Here is a 17,500-nt window from a genome sequence, read left to right on the forward strand (position 1 = left end):
CCAGGTACAGCAGGTGTATTCATCTCTCTGAGTCGTATCTTCACTAATCCCTCTCCTCTCCTCTCTCCTCCTCTCCTCCTCTCCCTCTCCTCTCCTCTCCTCTCCTCTCCTCTCCTCTCCTCTCTCCCTCTCCTCTCCTCCCCTCTCCAGGTACAGCAGGTGTAATCATCTCTCTGAGTCGTATCTTCACTAATCCTCTCCCTCTCTCCTCTCCAGGTACAGCAGGTCTCCTCTCTGAGTCTCTCCTCCTCCTCTCCTCTCCTCTCCTCTCCTCCTCCCTCTCCTCTCCTCTCCTCTCCTCTCCTCTCCTCTCCTCTCTCCTCTCCCTCTCCTCCCTCTCTCCAGGTACAGCAGGTGTAATCATCTCTCTGAGTCGTATCTTCACTAATCCTCTCCTCTCCCTCTCCTCCCTCCTCTCCTCTCCTCTCCCTCCCTCCTCCTCCTCTCCTCTCCCCTCCTCTCCTCTCCCTCTCCTCTCCTCTCCCTCCCTCTCCAGGTACAGCAGGTGTAATCATCTCTCTGAGTCCTCTCTCACTCTCCCTCCTCCTCCCTCCTCTCCCTCCTCTCCCTCCCTCTCCAGGTACAGCAGGTGTAATCATCTCTCTGAGTCGTATCTTCACTAATCCTCTCCTCCTCTCCTCTCCTCTCTCCTCTCTCCAGGTACAGCAGGTGTAATCATCTCTCTGAGTCGTATCTTCACTAATCCTCTCCTCTCCTCTCCCTCCTCCTCTCTCCAGGTACAGCAGGTGTAATCATCTCTCTGAGTCGTATCTTCACTAATCCTCTCCTCTCCTCTCCTCTCCTCTCCTCTCCTCTCCTCTCCTCTCCTCTCCTCTCCTCTCCTCTCCTCTCCTCTCCTCTCCTCTCTCCTCTCCTCTCCTCTCCTCTCCTCTCCTCTCCTCCCTCTCTCCAGGTACAGCAGGTGTAATCATCTCTCTGAGTCGTATCTTCACTAAACTCCTGATCAGTAACGAGAGGATAAACACACTCATCTTCTTCCTGGTGTCCATCACCATGGAGATGCTCTGCTTCCTTCTCCACCTCATTGTCCGTCGCTCACGATTCGTCCTTTACTACACAGGCCCCACCCACCGGGGTCACAGCCTGGGGAAAGGTCATGACATTGGGTCGGAGGTCAGCGGGACAGGATACAGGGTTCACCACGACGTCACTACAGAGGAAGTAAGATTTGTAAGTCAGTCTAGACCTGGGGTGAGAGTGGTTCTATGGGATAATCAGGTAGAGTGGTGGTATAATCAGGTAGAGTGGTTCTATGGGATAATCAGGTAGAGTGGTTCTATGGGATAATCAGGTAGAGTGGTGGTATAATCAGGTAGAGTGGTGGATAATCAGGTAGAGTGGTGGATAATCAGGTAGAGTGGTGGGATAATCAGGTAGAGTGGTTCTATGGGATAATCAGGTAGAGTGGTGGGATAATCAGGTAGAGTGGTGGATAATCAGGTAGAGTGGTGGGATAATCAGGTAGAGTGGTTCTATGGGATAATCAGGTAGAGTGGTGGGATGATCAGGTAGAGTGGTGGGATAATCAGGTAGAGTGGTGGATAATCAGGTAGAGTGGTGGGATAATCAGGTAGAGTGGTGGATAATCAGGTAGAGTGGTTCTATGGGATAATCAGGTAGAGCGGTTCTATGGGATAATCAGGTAGAGTGGTGGATAATCAGGTAGAGTGGTGGTATAATCAGGTAGAGTGGTTCTATGGGATAATCAGGTAGAGTGGTTCTATGGTATAATCAGGGAGAGTGGTTCTATGGTATAATCAGGTAGAGTGGTGGATAATCAGGTAGAGTGGTTCTATGGGATAATCAGGTAGAGTGGTGGATAATCAGGTAGAGTGGTGGGATAATCAGGTAGAGTGGTGGATAATCAGGTAGAGTGGTGTATAATCAGGTAGAGTGGTGGATAATCAGGTAGAGTGGTGTATAATCAGGTAGAGTGGTGGGATAATCAGGTAGAGTGGTGGATAATCAGGTAGAGTGGTGGATAATCAGGTAGAGTGGTGGGATAATCAGGTAGAGTGGTGGATAATCAGGTAGAGTGGTGGATAATCAGGTAGAGTGGTGGATAATCAGGTAGAGTGGTGGATAATCAGGTAGAGTGGTGGATAATCAGGTAGAGTGGTTCTATGGGATAATCAGGTAGAGTGGTGGGATAATCAGGTAGAGTGGTGGTATAATCAGGTAGAGTGGTGTATAATCAGGTAGAGTGGTGGATAATCAGGTAGAGTGGTGGATAATCAGGTAGAGTGGTAGGATAATCAGGTAGAGTGGTTCTATGGGATAATCAGGTAGAGTGGTGGGATAATCAGGTAGAGTGGTTCTATGGGATAATCAGGTAGAGTGGTGGGATAATCAGGTAGAGTGGTTCTATGGGATAATCAGGTAGAGTGGTGGATAATCAGGTAGAGTGGTGGATAATCAGGTAGAGTGGTGGTAATCAGGTAGAGTGGATAATCAGGTAGAGTGGTGGATAATCAGGTAGAGTGGTGGATAATCAGGTAGAGTGGTGGATAATCAGGTAGAGTGGTGGATAATCAGGTAGAGTTGTTCTTCTGGCCTTGAGCCCTGCTGCAACTTATGGAGCAGAAAAGAGAGAGGGTGTGTCTCTCTATTACTAATGGAATTTCGGCATATTGCCACATGCATCGCTGTGACTGCATCTCCTACATACTGAAACAAGGCTACGTTAAACTGCTGAACACACACACACACACACACACACACACACACACACACACACACACACACACACGAAGACCATCATTTCCCTCTGTAAATCGTCCCTAAATATCTACGGGACCTGGTTGACCTGTTGGGGTTCAGGTGATAGGCTGAATATCTACGGGACCTGGTTGACCTGTTGGGGTTCAGGTGATAGGCTGAATATCTACGGGACCTGGTTGACCTGACACGTTGGGGTTCAGGTGATAGGCTGAATATCTACGGGACCTGGTTGACCTGACACGTTGGGGTTCAGGTGAGAGGCTGAATATCTACGGGACCTGGTTGACCTGACACGTTGGGGTTCAGGTGATAGGCTGAATATCTACGGGACCTGGTTGACCTGACATGTTGGGGTTCAGGTGATAGGCTGAATATCTACGGGACCTGGTTGACCTGACACGTTGGGGTTCAGGTGATAGGCTGAATATCTACGGGACCTGGTTGACCTGTTGGGATTCAGGTGAGAGGCTGAATATCTACGGGACCTGGTTGACCTGTTGGGGTTCAGGTGATAGGCTGAATATCTACGGGACCTGGTTGACCTGTTGGGGTTCAGGTGATAGGCTGAATATCTACGGGACCTGGTTGACATGTTGGGGTTCAGGTGATTGAGGCTGACCTGGTTGACCTGTTGGGGTTCAGGTGATAGGTGATAGGAAGGTGATCTATCAGGACCTGGTTGATCTGACACGTTGGGGTTCAGGTGATAGCTGTCGGGACCAGGTTGACCTGTTGGGGTTCAGGTGATAGGCCTGATCCACGGGACCTGGTTGACCTGACAGGTTCAGGTGTTGAATAGGCCTATCACTGGGGAACCCCAACTGAATATCTCAACGGGGACAGGTGACCTGTTAGATATTCAGGAGCCTGACACGTTGGGGTTCAGGTGATAGGCTGACCCTTGATTATTCACTCCAGAGGAAACCAGGAGAGGAGACAAGAGACAAGGAGACAAGGAGGTTATGAAGTGTTTGTCTCATCTCAGGGTAACGGAGTGGTGGCGACGACGACGTCGCCATCTGATGATGTCACAGAAGAGTTCACAGGAGGGACGTACGTTCGGTTTGGAGTTCCTAAAGACAAGATCCGGAGAAGCTGGCCTGGACTACGAGGTAACAACCACATCTATACCTGTCTGTCTGTCTGTCTGTCTGTCTGTCTGTCTGTCTGTCTGTCTGTCTGTCTGTCTGTCTCTGTCTGTCTGTCTGTCTGTCTCTGTCTGTCTGTCTGTCTGTCTGTCTGTCTGTCTGTCTCTCTGTCTGTCTCTGTCTGTGTCTGTGTCTGTGTCTGGCTGTCTGTCTCTGTCTGTCTCTGTCTGTCTGTCTCTGTCTGTCTCTGTCTGTCTGTGTGTCTGTGTCTGTCTGTCTGTCTCTGTCTGTCTGTCTGTCTGTCTGTCTCTGTCTGTCTGTCTGTCTGTCTGTCTGTCTGTCTGTCTGTCTGTCTGTCTGTCTGTCTGTTTGCCTGCCTGCCTGCCTGCCTGTCTGTCAATCAGGGACATGTTGAAAATGTCAGTGAAGACACTTGCCAGTTGGTCAGCTCACAGTACACGTCTTGGTGATCTGTCTGGCCCCGCAGCCTTGTGTATGTTGACCTGTTTAAAGGTCTTACTCTCTTAAACACAATGATTCTACCCAATGTTTGTACACTGCGGATACCAACAGCATTCCTCTTCCCTCGTTCCCCCTCTCTTCTCTTCTCACCCCCTCCTTTTTCCTTTCTCCCTCCCTCTCCTCCCCCTTCTCCTCCTCCATCTCCTCCCCTCCCCAACTCCTCCTCTTCCCCTTCTCCCTCATCCCCTTCCACTCCCTTCTCCCTCCTCTCCACTCCCTTCTCCCCTCCCCCATCTCCACCCTCCCTCCCCCGTCCCCTCCCTCCCCCTTCTCCCCTCCCTCTCCTCCCCCCTCCCTCTCCACTCCCTTCTCCCCCTCCTCCCCTCCCCCATCTCCACCCTCCCTCCCTCCCCCTTCCTCCCCTCCCCTCCACTCTCTTCTCCCCCTCCCTCTCCTCCCCTCTCCTCATCCCCTCCACTCCACTCCCAACCCCCCTCCCTCCTCCTCTTCTCCCCCTCCCCTCCCCTCCCCCCCCCTCCCCTCCCTTATCCCCCCTCCCTCCTCCTCTTCTCCCCTTCAGATATGTTTCTTCACAGGTACATCGTTGCCAGAGTGATCTGGGCCTACATGTTGTCTATAGCAGTGACCTATAGCATCACTCTGTGTCTGTTTCCTGGTCTGGAATCAGAGATACGCAACCCGACCCTGGGGAGTGGCTACCTATACTCATCATGGCCACATTCAACATGGCCGACTTCGTAGGCAAGGTCAGTTTACTTGTCCAGTGTTCTCAAACCTCTCCTTGGGGACCCCCATCCGTTCCAAGCCTCTCCTTGGTGACCCCCAGCCGTTCCAAACCTCTCCTCTGGGACCCCCAGCCATTCCAAACCTCTCCTTGGGGACCCCCAGCCGTTCCAAACCTCTCCTTGGGGACCCCCATCCGTTCCAAATCTCTCCTTGGTGACCCCCAGCCGTTCCAAACCTCTCCTCTGGGACCCCCAGCCGTTCCAAACCTCTTCTCGGGGACCCCCAGTGTTCCAAACCTCTCCTTGGGGACCCCCAGCCATTCCAAACCTCTCCTCGGGGACCCTCAGCCGTTCCAAACCTCTCCTTGGGGACCCCCAGTGTTCCAAACCTCTCCTTGGGGACCCCCAGTGTTCCAAACCTCTCCTTGGGGACCCCCAGTGTTCCAAACCTCTCCTTGGGGACCCCCAGCCGTTCCAAACCTCTTCTATGGGACCCCCAACCATTCCAAACCTCTCCTATGGGACCCCCAACCATTCCAAACCTCTCCTCATCCAACTGGATGGATGGTATGGATGGATGAATGGATGGTAGGAATGTAGATTGATGGATGGATGATGGTAGGAACGTAGATTGATTGATGGATGGATGATGGATAAATGGATAGATGATGGATAGATGGATGGATGATGGATAGATGGATGGATGGATGGTAGGAATGTAGATTGATTGATGGATGATGGTGGGAACGTAGATTGATTGATGGATAAATGGATAGATGATGGATAGATGGATGGATGGATGGTAGGAATGTAGATTGATTGATGGATGATGGTGGGAACGTAGATTGATTGATTGATGGATAAATGGATAAATGGATGGATGATGGATGGATGATGGATGGATGGATGGATGATAATGGATGGATGGATGGATGGTAGGAATGTAGATAGATGGATGGATGGTAGGAATGTAGATAGATGGATGGATGGTAGGAATGTAGATAGATGGAAATGTAGATAGATGGATGGATGGATGGTAGAAATGTAGATAGATGGATGGATGGATGGTAGGAATGTAGATAGATGGATGGATGGATGGTAGGAATGTAGATAGATGGATGGATGGTAGGAATGTAGATAGATGGATGGATGGATGGTAGGAATGTAGATAGATGGATGGATGGATGGTAGGAATGTAGATAGATGGATGGATGGGTGGTAGGAATGTAGATAGATGGATGGATGGGTGGTAGGAATGTAGATAGATGGATGGGTGGTAGGAATGTAGATAGATGGATGGATGGATGGTAGGAATGTAGATAGATGGATGGATGGATGGTAGGAATGTAGATAGATGGATGGATGGTAGGAATGTAGATAGATGGATGGATGGTAGGAATGTAGATAGATGGATGGATGGTAGGAATGTAGATAGATGGATGGATGGATGGTGGATGGATGGATGGATGGGAATGTAGATAGATGGATGGATGGGTGGTAGGAATGTAGATAGATGGATGGATGGGTGGTAGGAATGTAGATAGATGGATGGATGGTAGGAATGTAGATAGATGGATGGTAGGAATGTAGATAGATGGATGGATGGGTGGTAGGAATGTAGATGGATGGATGGGTGGTAGGAATGTAGATAGATGGATGGATGGATGGTAGGAATGTAGATTGATGGATGGATGGTAGAAATGTAGATAGATGGATGGATGGATGGTAGGAGTGTAGATAGATGGATGGATGGGTGGTAGGAATGTAGATAGATTGATAGATGGATGGTAGGAATGTAGATAGATGGATGGTAGGAATGTAGATGGATGGATGGATGGATGGTAGGAATGTAGATTGATGGATGGATGGTAGGAATGTAGATAGATTGATGGATGATGGTGGGAACGTAGATTGATTGATGGATGGATGATGGATAAATGAATGGATGATGGATAGATGGATGGATGATGGATAGATGGATGGATGGATGGTAGGAATGTAGATTGATGGATGGATGGTAGAAATGTAGATAGATGGATGGATGGTAGGAATGTGGATAGATGGATGGTAGGAATGTAGATAGATGGATGGTAGGAATGTAGATAGATGGATGGATGGATGGTAGAAATGTAGATAGATGGATGGATGGTAGGAATGTAGATAGATGGATGGATGGGTGGTAGGAATGTAGATAGATGGATGGATGGTAGGAATGTAGATAGATGGATGGTAGGAATGTAGATAGATGGATGGATGGATGGTAGGAATGTAGATGGATGGATGGATGGATGGTAGGAATGTAGATTGATTGATGGATGATGGTGGGAACGTAGATTGATTGATGGATGGATAAATGGATGGATGATGGATAGATGGATGGATGATGGATAGATGGATGGATGGATGGTAGGAATGTAGATTGATGGATGGATGGTAGAAATGTAGATAGATGGATGGATGGTAGGAATGTAGATAGATGGATGGTAGGAATGTAGATAGATGGATGGTAGGAATGTAGATAGATGGATGGATGGATGGTAGGAATGTAGATAGATGGATGGTAGGAATGTAGATAGATGGATGGATGGATGGTAGGAATGTAGATAGATGGATGGATGGATGGTAGGAATGTAGATAGATGGATGGATGGTAGGAATGTAGATTGATGGATGGATGGTAGGAATGTAGATTGATGGATGGGTGGTAGGAATGTAGATAGATGGATGGATGGATGGTAGGAATGTAGATAGATGGATGGATGGATGGTAGGAATGTAGATTGATGGATGGATGGTAGGAATGTAGATAGATGGATGGATGGGTGGTAGGAATGTAGATAGATGGATGGATGGATGGTAGAAATGTAGATAGATGGATGGATGGATGGTAGGAATGTAGATAGATGGATGGATGGGTGGTAGGAATGTAGATAGATGGATGGATGGTAGGAATGTAGATAGATGGATGGTAGGAATGTAGATGGATGGATGGTAGGAATGTAGATGGATGGATGGATGAATGGTAGGAATGTAGATTGATGGATGGATGGTAGAAATGTAGATGGATGGATGGATGGATGGTAGGAATGTAGATTGATGGATGGATGGTAGAAATGTAGATGGATGGATGGTAGGAATGTAGATAGATGGATGGATGGGTGGTAGGAATGTAGATAGATGGATGGATGGTAGGAACGTAGATAGATGGATGGATGGATGGTAGGAATGTAGATTGATGGATGGATGGTAGAAATGTAGATGGATGGATGGATGGATGATAGGAATGTAGATTGATTGATGGATGATGGTGGGAACGTAGATTGATTGATTGATGGATAAATGGATAGATGGATGGATGATGGATAGATGGATGGATGGATGGTAGGAATGTAGATTGATTGATGGATGATGGTGGGAACGTAGATTGATTGATGGATAAATGGATGGATGATGGATAGATGGATGGATGATGGATAGATGGATGGATGGATGGTAGGAATGTAGATTGATGGATGGATGGTAGAAATGTAGATAGATGGATGGATGGTAGGAATGTAGATAGATGGATGGTAGGAATGTAGATAGATGGATGGTAGGAATGTAGATAGATGGATGGATGGATGGTAGAAATGTAGATAGATGGATGGATGGATGGTAGGAATGTAGATAGATGGATGGATGGGTGGTAGGAATGTAGATAGATGGATGGATGGTAGGAATGTAGATAGATGGATGGATGGATGGTAGGAATGTAGATAGATGGATGGATGGATGGTAGGAATGTAGATAGATGGATGGATGGAAATGGTATGGAATGTAGATAGATGGATGGATGGTGGTAGGAATGTAGATAGATGGATGGATGGATGGATGGTAGGAATGTAGATAGATGGATGGATGGGTGGTAGGAATGTAGATGGATGGATGGGTGGTAGGAATGTAGATAGATGGATGGATGGATGGTAGGAATGTAGATAGATGGATGGATGGATGGTAGGAATGTAGATTGATGGATGGATGGTAGAAATGTAGATAGATGGATGGATGGATGGTAGGAATGTAGATAGATGGATGGATGGATGGTAGGGATGTAGATAGATGGATGGGATGGTAGGAATGTAGATAGATGGATGGATGGGTGGTAGGAATGTAGATAGATGGATGGATGGGTGGTAGGAATGTAGATAGATGGATGGATGGATGGTAGGAATGATAGATGGATGGATGGTAGGAATGTAGATAGATGGATGGATGGGTGGTAGGAATGTAGATAGATGGATGGTAGGAATGTAGATAGATGGATGGATGGATGGTAGGAATGTAGATAGATGGATGGTAGGAATGTAGATAGATGGATGGATGGGTGGTAGGAATGTAGATAGATGGATGGATGGGTGGTAGGAATGTAGATAGATGGATGGATGGGTGGTAGGAATGTAGATAGATGGATGGATGGGTGGTAGGAATGTAGATAGATGGATGGATAGGAATGTAGGATGGATGGTATGGGAATGTAGATAGATGGATGGATGGATGAATGTAGATAGATGGATGGTAGGAATGTAGATAGATTGATGGATGGATGGTAGGAATGTAGATGGATGGATGGATGGTAGGAATGTAGATAGACTGATGGATGGTAGAAATGTAGATGGATGGATGGATGGTAGGAATGTAGATGGATGGATGGATGGATGGTAGGAATGTAGATTGATGGATGGATGGTAGAAATGTAGATGGATGGATGGTAGGAATGTAGATTGATGGATGGATGGTAGAAATGTAGATGGATGGATGGATGGGTGGTAGGAATGTAGATAGATGGATGGATGGATGGTAGGAATGTAGATAGATGGATGGATGGATGGTAGGAATGTTGATGGATGGATGGTAGAAATGTAGATGGATGGATGGATGGATGGTAGGAATGTAGATTGATGGATGGATGGTAGAAATGTAGATGGATGGATGGATGGATGGTAGGAATGTAGATTGATGGATGGATGGTAGAAATGTAGATGGATGGATGGTAGGAATGTAGATAGATGGATGGATGGGTGGTAGGAATGTAGATAGATGGATGGATGGTAGGAACGTAGATAGATGGATGGATGGATGGTAGGAATGTAGATAGATGGATGGATGGATGGTAGGAATGTAGATTGATGGATGGATGGTAGAAATGTAGATGGATGGATGGATGGATGGTAGGAATGTAGATAGATGGATGGTAGGAATGTAGATTGATTGATGGATGATGGTGGGAACGTAGATTGATTGATTGATGGATAAATGGATAGATGATGGATGATGGATAGATGGATGGATGGATGGTAGGAATGTAGATTGATTGATGGATGATGGTGGGAACGTAGATTGATTGATGGATGGATGATGGATAAATGGATGGATGATGGATAGATGGATGGATGGATGGTAGGAATGTAGATTGATGGATGGATGGTAGAAATGTAGATAGATGGATGGATGTAGGAATGTAGATAGATGGATGGTAGGAATGTAGATAGATGGATGGATGGATGGTAGGAATGTAGATTGATGGATGGATGGGTGGTAGGAATGTAGATAGATGGATGGATGGTAGGAATGTAGATAGATGGATGGTAGGAATGTAGATAGATGGATGGATGGATGGTAGGAATGTAGATGGATGGATGGATGGATGGTAGGAATGTAGATTGATGGATGGATGGATAGATGGATGGATGGTAGGAATGTAGATGGATGGATGGTAGGAATGTAGATTGATGGATGGATGGTAGAAATGTAGATGGATGGATGGATGGATGGTAGGAATGTAGATTGATGGATGGATGGTAGAAATGTAGATGGATGGATGGTAGGAATGTAGATAGATGGATGGATGGGTGGTAGGAATGTAGATAGATGGATGGATGGTAGGAACGTAGATAGATGGATGGATGGATGGTAGGAATGTAGATTGATGGATGGATGCTAGAAATGTAGATGGATGGATGGATGGATGGATGGTAGGAATGTAGATTGATTGATGGATGATGGTGTGAACGTAGATTGATTGATTGATGGATAAATGGATAGATGGATGGATGATGGATGGATGATGGATAGATGGATGGATGGATGGTAGGAATGTAGATTGATGGATGGATGGTAGAAATGTAGATAGATGGATGGATGGTAGGAATGTAGATAGATGGATGGTAGGAATGTAGATAGATGGATGGATGGATGGTAGAAATGTAGATAGATGGATGGATGGATGGTAGGACTGTAGATAGATGGATGGATGGGTGGTAGAATGTGATAGATGGATGGATGGTAGGAATGTAGATAGATGGATGGATGGATGGTAGGAATGTAGATTGATGGATGGATGGTAGAAATGTAGATGGATGGATGGATGGATGGTAGGAATGTAGATAGATGGATGGTAGGAATGTAGATTGATTGATGGATGATGGTGGGAACGTAGATTGATTGATGGATGGATAGGAATGGATAGATGGATGGATGAAATAGATAGATGGATGGATGGAATGTAGATTGATTGATGGATGATGGTAGGAATAGATGGATGGATGGATGGATAAATGGATGGATGATGAATAGATGGATGGATGGATGGTAGGAATGTAGAATGGATGGATGGTAGAAATGTAGATAGATGGATGGATGTAGGAATGTAGATGGATGGATGGATGGTAGGAATGTAGATAGATGGATGGTAGGAATGTAGATAGATGGATGGATGGATGGTAGAAATGTAGATAGATGGATGGATGGATGGTAGGAATGTAGATTGATGGATGGATGGGTGGTAGGAATGTAGATAGATGGATGGATGGTAGGAATGTAGATAGATGGATGGTAGGAATGTAGATAGATGGATGGATGGATGGTAGGAATGTAGATGGATGGATGGATGGATGGTAGGAATGTAGATTGATGGATGGATGGTAGAAATGTAGATGGATGGATGGTAGGAATGTAGATGGATGGATGGTAGGAATGTAGATTGATGGATGGATGGTAGAAATGTAGATGGATGGATGGATGGATGGTAGGAATGTAGATTGATGGATGGATGTAGATGGATGGATGGTAGGAACGTAGATAGATGGATGGATGGATGGTAGGAATGTAGATTGATGGATGGATGCTAGAAATGTAGATGGATGGATGGATGGATGGTAGGAATGTAGATTGATTGATGGATGATGGTGTGAACGTAGATTGATTGATTGATGGATAAATGGATAGATGGATGGATGATGGATAGATGGATGGATGATGGATAGATGGATGGATGGATGGTAGGAATGTAGATTGATGGATGGATGGTAGAAATGTAGATAGATGGATGGATGGTAGGAATGTAGATAGATGGATGGTAGGAATGTAGATAGATGGATGGATGGATGGTAGAAATGTAGATAGATGGATGGATGGATGGTAGGACTGTAGATAGATGGATGGATGGGTGGTAGGAATGTAGATAGATGGATGGATGGTAGGAATGTAGATAGATGGATGGATGGATGGTAGGAATGTAGATTGATTGATGGATGATGGTGTGAACGTAGATTGATTGATTGATGGATAAATGGATAGATGGATGGATGATGGATAGATGGATGGATGATGGATAGATGGATGGATGGATGGTAGGAATGTAGATTGATGGATGGATGGTAGAAATGTAGATGGATGGATGGATGGATGGTAGGAATGTAGATGATGGATGGTAGGAATGTAGATGGATGGATGGTAGGAATAGATAGATGGATGGATGGATGATGGGAATGTAGATAGATGGATGGATGGGTGGTAGGAATGTAGATAGATGGATGGATGGTAGGAATGTAGATAGATGGATGGATGGGTGGTAGGAATGTAGATGGATGGATGGGTGGTAGGAATGTAGATAGATGGATGGATGGATGGTAGGAATGTAGATAGATGGATGGTAGGAATGTAGATGGATGGATGGATGGATGGTAGGAATGTAGATAGATGGATGGATGGGTGGTAGGAATGTAGATAGATGGATGGATGGTAGGAATGTAGATAGATGGATGGATGTAGGAATGTAGATGGATGGATGGATGGTAGGAATGTAGATAGATGGATGGATGGATGGTAGGAATGTAGATAGATGGATGGTAGGAATGTAGATGGATGGATGGATGGTAGGAATGTAGATAGATGGATGGATGGATGGTAGGAATGTAGATTGATGGATGGATGGTAGAAATGTAGATAGATGGATGGATGGATGGTAGGAATGTAGATAGATGGATGGATGGATGGTAGGAATGTAGATAGATGGATGGATGGATGGTAGGAATGTAGATAGATGGATGGATGGGTGGTAGGAATGTAGATAGATGGATGGATGGATGGTAGGAATGTAGATAGATGGATGGATGGATGGTAGGAATGTAGATAGATGGATGGATGGTAGGAATGTAGATAGATGGATGGATGGGTGGTAGGAATGTAGATAGATGGATGGTAGGAATGTAGATAGATGGATGGATGGATGGTAGGAATGTAGATGGTAGGAATGTAGATAGATGGATGGATGGGTGGTAGGAATGTAGATAGATGGATGGATGGGTGGTAGGAATGTAGATAGATGGATGGATGGGTGGTAGGAATGTAGATAGATGGATGGATGGGTGGTAGGAATGTAGAAAGATGGATGGATGGTAGGAATGTAGATAGATGGATGGATGGGTGATAGGAATGTAGATAGATGGATGGTAGGAATGTAGATAGATTGATGGATGGATGGTAGGAATGTAGATGGATGGATGGATGGTAGGAATGTAGATGGATGGATGGATGGATGGTAGGAATGTAGATTGATGGATGGATGGTAGAAATGTAGATGGATGGATGGTAGGAATGTAGATTGATGGATGGATGGTAGAAATGTAGATAGATGGATGGATGGGTGGTAGGAATGTAGATAGATGGATGGATGGATGGTAGGAATGTAGATGGAGATGGATGGATGGATGGTAGGAATGTAGATTGATGGATGGATGGTAGGAATGTAGATGGATGGATGGATGGATGGTAGGAATGTAGATTGATGGATGGATGGTAGAAATGATGGATGGATGGATGGATGGATGGATGGGAATGTAGATTGATGGATGGATGGTAGAAATGTAGATAGATGGATATGGATGGTAGGAATTAGATGGAGATGGATGGATGGTGGTAGGAATGTAGAGATGGATGGATGGATGGTAGGAATGTAAGATAGATGGATGGATGGATGGTAGGAATGTAGATAGATGGATGGATGGATGGTAGGAATGTAGATTGATGGATGGTGGAATGATAGATTGGATTAGGAATGTAGATTGATTGATGGGTGGGGAACGTAGATTGATTGATTGATGGATAAATGGATAGATGATGGATGATGGATAGATGGATGGATGATGGATAGGAATGTAGATTGATTGATGGATGGATGGTAGGAACGTAGATTGATTGATGGATGGATGATGGATAAATGGATGGATGATGGATAGATGGATGGATGGATGGTAGGAATGTAGATTGATGGATGGATGGTAGAAATGTAGATAGATGGATGGATGTAGGAATGTAGATAGATGGATGGTAGGAATGTAGATAGATGGATGGATGGATGGTAGAATGGAGATGATGGATAGATGGATGGTAGGAATGTAGATAGATGGATGGATGGTAGGAATGTGAAATAGATGGATGGATGGTAGGAATGTAGATAGATGGATGGATGGATGGTAGGAATGTAGATGGATGGATGGATGGATGGTAGGAATGTAGATTGATGGATGGATGGTAGAAATGTAGATGGATGGATGGTAGGAATGTAGATGGATGGATGGTAGGAATGTAGATTGATGGATGGATGGTAGAAATGTAGATGGATGGATGGATGGATGGTAGGAATGTAGATTGATGGATGGATGGTAGAAATGTAGATGGATGGATGGATGGTAGGAATGTAGATAGATGGATGGATGGATGGTAGGAATGTAGATAGATGGATGGATGGTAGGAACGTAGATAGATGGATGGATGGATGGTAGGAATGTAGATTGATGGATGGATGCTAGAAATGTAGATGGATGGATGGATGGATGGTAGGAATGTAGATTGATTGATGGATGATGGTGTGAACGTAGATTGATTGATTGATGGATAAATGGATAGATGGATGGATGATGGATAGATGGATGGATGATGGATAGATGGATGGATGGATGGTAGGAATGTAGATTGATGGATGGATGGTAGAAATGTAGATAGATGGATGGATGGTAGGAATGTAGATAGATGGATGGTAGGAATGTAGATAGATGGATGGATGGATGGTAGAAATGTAGATAGATGGATGGATGGATGGTAATGTAGATAGATGGATGGATGGGTGGTAGGAATGTAGATAGATGGATGGATGGTAGGAATAGATAGATGGATGGATGGATGGTAGGAATGTAGATGTAGATTGATGGATGGATGGTAGAAATGTAGATGGATGGATGGATGGATGGTAGGAATAGATAGATGGATGGTAGGAATGTAGATTGATTGATGGATGGATGGTGGAACGTAGATTGATTGATTGATGGATAAATGGATAGATGATGGATGATGGATAGATGGATGGATGGTAGGAATGTAGATAGATTGATTGATGGATGATGGATGGTAGGAATGTAGATTGATTGATGGATGGATGATGGATAAATGGATGGATGATGGATAGATGGATGGATGGATGGTAGGAATGTAGATTGATGGATGGATGGTAGAAATGTAGATAGATGGATGGATGTAGGAATGTAGATAGATGGATGGTAGGAATGTAGATAGATGGATGGATGGAGGAATGTAGATAGATGGATGGATGGATGGTAGAAATGTAGATAGATGGATGGATGGATGGTAGGAATGTAGATGATGGATGGATGGGTGGTAGGAATGTAGATAGATGGATGGATGGTAGGAATAGATAGATGGATGTAGGAATGTAGATAGATGGATGGATGGATGGTAGGAATGTAGATGGATGGATGGATGGATGGTGAATGTAGATTGATGGATGGATGTAGTAGATGGATGGATGGATGGTAGGAATGTAGATGGATGGATGGTAGGAATGTAGATAGATGGATGGATGGATGGTAGAATGTAGATGGATGGATGGATGGATGGTAGGAATGTAGATTGATGGATGGATGGTAGAAATGTAGATGGATGGATGGTAGGAATGTAGATAGATGGATGGATGGGTGGTAGGAATGTAGATAGATGGATGGATAGGAACGTAGATAGATGGATGGATGGATGGTAGGAATGTAGATAGATGGATGGATGCTAGATAGATGGATGGATGGATGGATGGTAGAATGTAGATTGATTAGATGGATGGATGGTGGTGAACGTAGATGATTGATTGATGGATAAATGGATAGATGGATGGATGATGGATGAGATGGATGGATGGATGATGGATAGATGGATGGATGGATGGTAGGAATGTAGATAGATGGATGGATGGTAGAAATGTAGATAGATGGATGGATGGATGGTAGGAATGTAGATAGATGGATGGTAGGAATGTAGATAGATGGATGGATGGATGGTAGAAATGTAGAAGATGGATGGATGGATAGGATGTAGATAGATGGATGGATGGGTGGTAGGAATGTAGATAGATGGATGGATGGTAGGAATGTAGATAGATGGATGGATGGATGGTAGGAATGTAGATTGATTGATGGATGATGGTGTGAACGTAGATTGATTGATTGATGGATAAATGGATAGATGGATGGATGATGGATAGATGGATGGATGATGGATAGATGGATGGATGGATGGTAGGAATGTAGATTGATGGATGGATGGTAGAAATGTAGATAGATGGATGGATGGTAGGAATGTAGATAGATGGATGGTAGGAATGTAGATAGATGGATGGTAGGAATGTAGATAGATGGATGGATGGGTGGTAGGAATGTAGATAGATGGATGGATGGGTGGTAGGAATGTAGATAGATGGATGGATGGTAGGAATGTAGATAGATGGATGGATGGGTGGTAGGAATGTAGATGGATGGATGGATGGTAGGAATGTAGATAGATGGATGGATGGATGGTAGGAATGTAGATAGATGGATGGTAGGAATGTAGATTGATGGATGGATGGTAGAAATGTAGATAGATGGATGGATGGATGGTAGGAATGTAGATAGATGGATGGATGGATGGTAGGAATGTAGATAGATGGATGGATGGTAGGAACGTGATAGATGGATGGATGGATGGTGGAATGTAGATTGATGGATGGATGTAGAAATGTAGATGGATGGATGGATGGATGGTAGGAATGTAGATTGATTGATGGATGATGGTGGAATGTAGATTGATTGGATTGATGGATAAAT

The 17,500-nt window shown here is 44.7% G+C and overlaps 1 long non-coding RNA gene and 1 pseudogene across 1 annotated transcript in view; both read left to right on the forward strand.

Annotated features, from left to right (window-relative positions):
- The window catches only part of LOC135564837 (uncharacterized), a 349,184-nt gene extending 348,983 nt beyond the window's left edge, over nucleotides 1-201 (forward strand). The window contains exon 6 of the long non-coding RNA XR_010461287.1: nucleotides 151-201. This is a non-coding gene — a long non-coding RNA (uncharacterized LOC135564837). The remainder of the gene's footprint in view (nucleotides 1-150) is intronic.
- A 725-nt stretch (nucleotides 202-926) lies between these two features.
- LOC135564835 (equilibrative nucleoside transporter 4-like) overlaps nucleotides 927-17,500 on the forward strand; it is a 46,679-nt pseudogene continuing 30,105 nt past the window's right edge.

This window comes from Oncorhynchus nerka, linkage group LG26, assembly GCF_034236695.1.
Source record: "Oncorhynchus nerka isolate Pitt River linkage group LG26, Oner_Uvic_2.0, whole genome shotgun sequence".
Taxonomy (NCBI): Eukaryota; Metazoa; Chordata; class Actinopteri; order Salmoniformes; family Salmonidae; genus Oncorhynchus; species Oncorhynchus nerka.